Source organism: Nomascus leucogenys, chromosome 15 (genome assembly GCF_006542625.1).
Source record: "Nomascus leucogenys isolate Asia chromosome 15, Asia_NLE_v1, whole genome shotgun sequence".
In the NCBI taxonomy this organism is placed as follows: Eukaryota; Metazoa; Chordata; class Mammalia; order Primates; family Hylobatidae; genus Nomascus; species Nomascus leucogenys.
Window position 1 is genome coordinate 22,407,057 of NC_044395.1, and position 6,038 is coordinate 22,413,094.

The 6,038-nt window shown below is 43.5% G+C and overlaps 1 long non-coding RNA gene across 1 annotated transcript; it reads right to left on the reverse strand.

The window, feature by feature from the left end:
- Window positions 1-1,052: 1,052 nt before the first annotated feature.
- On the reverse strand, window positions 1,053-4,561 carry LOC105737590. Its single transcript, XR_004033574.1, has 3 exons — window positions 4,290-4,561; window positions 3,127-3,237; window positions 1,053-1,130 (listed from the first exon to the last, which is right to left on the reverse strand). It is a non-coding gene; the product is annotated as an uncharacterized LOC105737590 (long non-coding RNA).
- Window positions 4,562-6,038: the final 1,477 nt, after the last annotated feature.

Below are 6,038 nucleotides of genomic sequence, written 5' to 3' on the forward strand. Positions count from 1 at the left end.
TACTATTGCTAATATTAAAACAATCCCTTTTTGTCCATCAGACATAGTCCCAATCTGGAACTGTGGATCAACAAACAATCTCCCTAATAAGAGAAATCCTGCAGAGAGGAGAGGTGAGGAGAGTTTTCACTTAAGTTGAAAGTTCTCACTCTCAGCCCATAACTATGAAACATCTTGATTCAAATAGGCAAGAGCTTAATTTCCATCTCCATTTAGAGCACTTTGACTGTGGCCATTTTTCTGATAATGTCTGGGAATTTCATGGCTTTTTAAGCAAGATGAGGTAGAATAGTTGGATTTACTGCGGGTGAAATGCTGGCAGAAGGAACTTCAATTTAGCAACTGTTATCATGGACTACTAATCGAGGACTCCTCGGAAGAGTGAGGCCACTGAAAACAGTTATTACTCAATGCTAATAAAAAAATTATGGATCTAATAAAAGTTAATGGGAAAATATCACGTGCCATAAAAACTGCAGACAAAGCAAAGAATGCTGGGCTGCGGGAGAAGATTCCACGATAATTTTATATTGTCTGGGAGCCAAAATTGGCCATGTCCATAATACTTCTGAAGTGCAAATGGACATGCAGATCAAATTAAACTGTGGAATACTTAGTAACAGAATCATCTGCTTTTGTAAAAATAGAAAGGAGCAAGTGAGCTATTACCCAGCAAACCTAACTCATTAACTACAAGTAAGACCACGGTCCATGCTTGGCTATTCTTTGTAAATACGAGTAAGCTTCTTTCTTAAGGATTCTATGTGTTTCCCACCTAGATTGAGAGCTTCATTCCTCTAATGGGGCACTGTCTTGTGTCTGAACAGTGTCTATGGTTCTTAGGAATTTAAGCTTCATACAGCATCCATGATCCCTATTGAGAGATGGGAAGTCAGAGGAATTGAAAACCTTCCCCCATTCATTCGGCTGCCATCCTAGCTGGGCCATCATCATCTTCCACTTGGACTTCTTTACAGCCTCCTAACTGATTTCGCAACTTCTACCTGGCTTCATTCTTTTCCCAGCCATTCAGATCCATTTGCCACAAAGCAGCCAGGGTGACCTTTTAATTTACAAACACAATTGGATCATTCTTCTGTTTACAATCCTTCAGAGGCTTCTCTTGGCTCCTAAAATAAAAAGCATAATCCTTATCAAGGCTCAAAAGGCTTTCCATAATTTGGATCTGACCCATTTCTCAGTCTTCTCATGAGCCACCCCGGCCCTTGCTCCCACACCCAGCCATCTAGATGGGAGCACACACCATGCTCTGTCGCTTCTGGGAGTCTGCACTTGCTGCTCCCACCTCACCCACTTCTGCCAAGATCATTATAACTCATCATTTCATTTCCTCAGGAAGGGCTTGCCCTGCCCCCAGATTAGGTTAGCTTCTGCTGATACATCTTCAGAAGGCAATCTACTTGCCCTGTTGTAAAATTTAGTGTACTATCAATCACCTGCACAATGTCTGTCTTCCCCATCAAGCCTCTTGATGATAGGCTCCATGCCTGTCTTATTCACTACTCTGCCCAGCACCTAGTGCCCTGCATGGTAATTACATGCCCTGCATGGTAATTACTCTCAAATCCTTCTTAACCACCTGAATGAATAAACAAATGAATGCATTACCCCAAAACTCAGAAACGCTTTGCTAATGCCACTGATTATGAGATGAATTCACTATTTGGAACCCTGTATAACATGGAGATTCAAACATGTATCCAAGCAGAGATTTAAAACCCAGATCAGGCAGGTGCAGCATGCTTGGAGGGAGTGAACTTCATGGGCAGACACTACGTGCAGCCCCTGCCTGGAGACAAAGAAACAGGGGTGCCTTTTCGGTAGCCTCGAATTGCCTCCCAAAGTCAAAAATGAATCTTGACAGGAGGCCTCTTTCATAGTTTATTAATAGGAGCTCTCAGGATGTTGGAGCTGGGAAATCATTATGAAACCTTCAGAGTAAAGATTGGTTCAGGCAAGAATTATCAATAGGATGCTAAATCCAGGGGGGAGTTTTGATGCTTGTATGGTCTTAAATTGCTTATTAGTTGCAAAGGATAAAATAGTAACTATATGATGGGGAATTTGAACAACATCTTGACCAGTTGATCAAAATTAAGAAGGGGCAGATTGACATTGTGTGACTCTAGATGCAATACCCTGAGAGCAGCACAGCATCACTTAGGTAGCATTCTGACCTGGAATGCATAGCCCAAATCCACGATGACAAAGCAAAGGATAAACCCAACATGAAAGGCTATGAGAATATTTCAGATTAAAGGAGACTAAAGAAACAAGACGATAAAATTTAATACATTATCCCAAGTTTGGATCCTGCCTTGGTGGGAAAAAGTGTTCCAAAGGTCATTATAAGGTTAACTGACAAAATTGGAATACAGAAAATGGATTAGATAAAGATATTATATTAATACTAAGCTTATTGAAGTTGATAACAAACCTATGGTTATACAGGTGGTTCTGTAAGAGAATGAGAAAAAGAATACCCCCTCTTTTAGGACAATATACACTGAAATATTTCAGGTTAAAGGATCACAATATATACAATTTATTTTCATGTGGTTAAAGAATATATAGTTTGAGCTGGCCGGGCACGGTGGCTCACACCTGTAATCCCAGCACTTTGGGAGGCCAAGGTGGGCAGATCACTTAAGGTCAGGAGTTCGAGACCAGCCTGGCCAACATGGTGAAACACCGTCTCTACTAAAAATACAAAAATTAGCCGAGCTTAGTGGTTTGCCCCTGTAATCCCAGCTACTGGGGAGGCTGAGGCATAACAATGATTTGAATCCTGGAGGTTGAGGTTGCAGTGAGCCAAGATCGTGCTACTGTGCTCCAGCCTGGGCAACAGAGCAAGACTTCATCTCAAAAAAAAAAAAAAAAAAAAAAAAAAAAAAAAAAAAAGAATATATATCACACACATACAAAGAGAGACAGAGAAAGAGAAAAAGAGATGACAAATCATAAAGCAAATGGATTAAATGTTAAAAATAGAGGAATCAGGGCACACTTTTTACTGTTCTTATTCTTGTAACTTTTCTGTGAGTTTGAAATTATTTCTAAATTTAAAAAATTATAAGAGGCCTTCAGGCTAAAACTAAAACAAACCTTTTCCTGCTCCAAGATAATCTTCTGGCCAACAGGTGAGAAAAACAACAAAGCACTGGCTTGTGTTGAATCTTGTGAGGCACCAGAATCTTTGTCTGCACTGTAACATCCCTGAAAGTAAGGCAAAAATGGGAGTGAGCTCGCACCCCTATTTCTGGGGAGCACACACATGGGGATCACATGGGAGCACACTGAGCTCCCATGTGCTGCCCCTTAGAACTCTTGTGAGCCTCCAGAAACCACCCCAGAAGCCTTAACATGCAAAGCACCACCACAGAGCAACACAACTGCCTAAGAATGTCTGGTTGCTTAGCAACCCAGACTCCTACTTGACTAGATAAAGCAAAAGGCTTCCCTCTGGGTCACAGTATTGATGCACTACACTGAGAATGCCTCTGTTGGTCAAGTTTTAGGTGAGACTCTGGCCAGAGTCAAGTCTAGGTTCTGAACCACAGAAAGCAGCATCCATGGCTCTGAGGGCTTGAGCCAGGCACAAAGCCTGGGGATCTAGAAATTCAGCGTAGAAAAATTCAAAGCAAACAGACCTTTTATCAAGTCACTGCAACTCTCTGAGCCTCAGTTCCCTCATAGGTAAAAAGAGACAGCTAATATAGATCCGTGGTTCTCACGTATAGCTGAATTTCAGGACGACCTGATGAGCTGGTAGCCAACCATGTTCAGCTACCAATGAGATCAGAATCTGTGGAGGTGGGACTCAGGCATCGGTTATAGTTGGTTTTTTTTAAAGCTCTTCAGATGTTTCAAATGTACAGGTGGGTTTGAATGTGTCCCTCCAATATTCAGGTGCTGCCAAGGTGATAGTATAAAGAGGTGGGGCTTTTAAGAAGCAATTAGGCCATGAGGGCTCCTCCCTCATGAATGAGATTAGGTGCCCTTATAAAGGGGCTTCACAGAGGGGGCTTGTCCCTTCTTGCCCCTATGCTGTGTTGGGACACAGCATTTCTCCCCACCAGAGGACACAGCCCTCCCTTACCAGACAATCAAGCCTGCTGGCACCTTGATCTTGGAGTTCCCAGCCTCCAGAACTGTGAGAAAATAAATTTCTATTCTTTATAAATTACCCAGATCATGGTATTCTATTATAGCAGCACAAATGGAGTAGCACAGCCTATTAAGTCTATTATCTTTATTGGTACTCTTACCTAAAAGAGTATCCTGAATCCTGGTCTCTTCTTCCCTCCTTTTCCACCAAGTAGAGCCCCGTGACCCCACACAGCTCTGCCCTACCTCTAGCACTAACCCTGACTCAGGTTAGCTTTGTTGCTCTTGGTCATCTTTGCTGCTTATCCATCCCCTTCTTTCTTGAGGCTCAGGCCTACTTTGTGCCTGTCAAGAACTGTGAAGAGCCTGATATTTTATAATACTTACAACGTAACAAGTTAGCCTGCCATATTTTCATGATTACTCATAGAAGATATGAGACTCCTGGGTCAGAGACAAGAGGCAGTTTACTACTTACAGTAATGCTGCAGCCAGTATATCATTATTTTTTGCAGCAGTTCCCGAGGCCCCCATATATACAGGGCAACATAAAGAGGGCCAGATGGCACTTGCACACACAGTGGGTTGTATTATAAGATAGAAATCCTGAACTTAGGAAACTTAAATCTTTATAAGGGTCAATAGCTATGACTGCTGTTTGCTCCAGAAAGAAACACAATCTCTATTTTCCAGGCTGTTCACTATACAAACACCCTTGAAAAGACAGTTCAGAGCAAAAGGAGGTTGGTGCTTCTTTCCAGAATGTGCGGAAATGGGAGAGATCTGTGAAGGACTGCCTGTCATCACACCCTATGCTGCAGCCCCTGACTTGCTCATCAGCTTGCCCTTGCTAATTCAGAGTATCCTACCTCTGAATCCCAGTTCTGCAGCTGGGACCTAACGGCTAACTACCTACGTCCAAGCACCTGAATTGCTCATAATTCCCTAGATTACTTCTCTCCAAGCTTTCTTCTCAGGCAAATGGGTGCCCAAGTCTCTGACCCCTGGTGGGAACTCTCCAAGCTAGAACAGAACATAAGAATGTGTGGAGCTAGCTGGAGGCTGCAGAACAATGATCCAGGGAAGACAGTAAGAGCATCATTCCGGTTGAATGGAGGGTTGCAAGCTAATCACACAGTCCAAATCACTAGTTCTCAAACTTCAGTGTTTCGGTGTTGAAGTTGTTTCACAACTTCAGAGTGTAGCAGAATCACTAGGAGAGGGTGCTAAAACACAGATTGTTGAGCCCTAACCCAAATGCCTCTGATTAAGCAGGTCTGAGCTGGGGCCTTGCAAATATGCACTTCTAATAAGTTCCCAGGTAGTGCTGATGCTGCTCTGGTCTAAACTTTGTCCATCCAAGGTAACTGGGCTGAGAAATAACAGTCAGATTGAGAACAATGGAAGGCCAAGTGGAGGGGGTAACAGGAAGGTTTAGGAGAACCTGAAGCGATGATTCAGCTGTTCAACCCAGAGGCCGGACGCCTCCTATAAAGCTCCCTCAGCCCTGCCTGTGGGTCAGGGAGAGTGCTATTATGGGGTCATTTAGGACAGTGGGATGTTGGGCTTCCATCATGTTGACTACTCGTTATCCCAGATGCTATGCCCCCTGTTAAACATGGCTCTTTCCAGTGTCTGTGGCTGGCTCTGCTCTTAGGGTCTCATCCTACCCACAGGTAGACCTTGTTGGAGTTTCTGTTCCTCCCAGCCCGCCTGCTCCCAGTCAAGTTAACCCAGCCATGTTAGTTAGCCTGTTTCCCTCCCCCACATTTATAGCTCATACACACCCACCAAATTCATTATTCCCCCGTCTCTGCTACGTACTCAAGAGGCTGATACCCTCACAGACTACAATACCTGGGCTACCTTGTGGCCTGTTTCCAGTTCCGTCTGGCTAATGGGACACACTG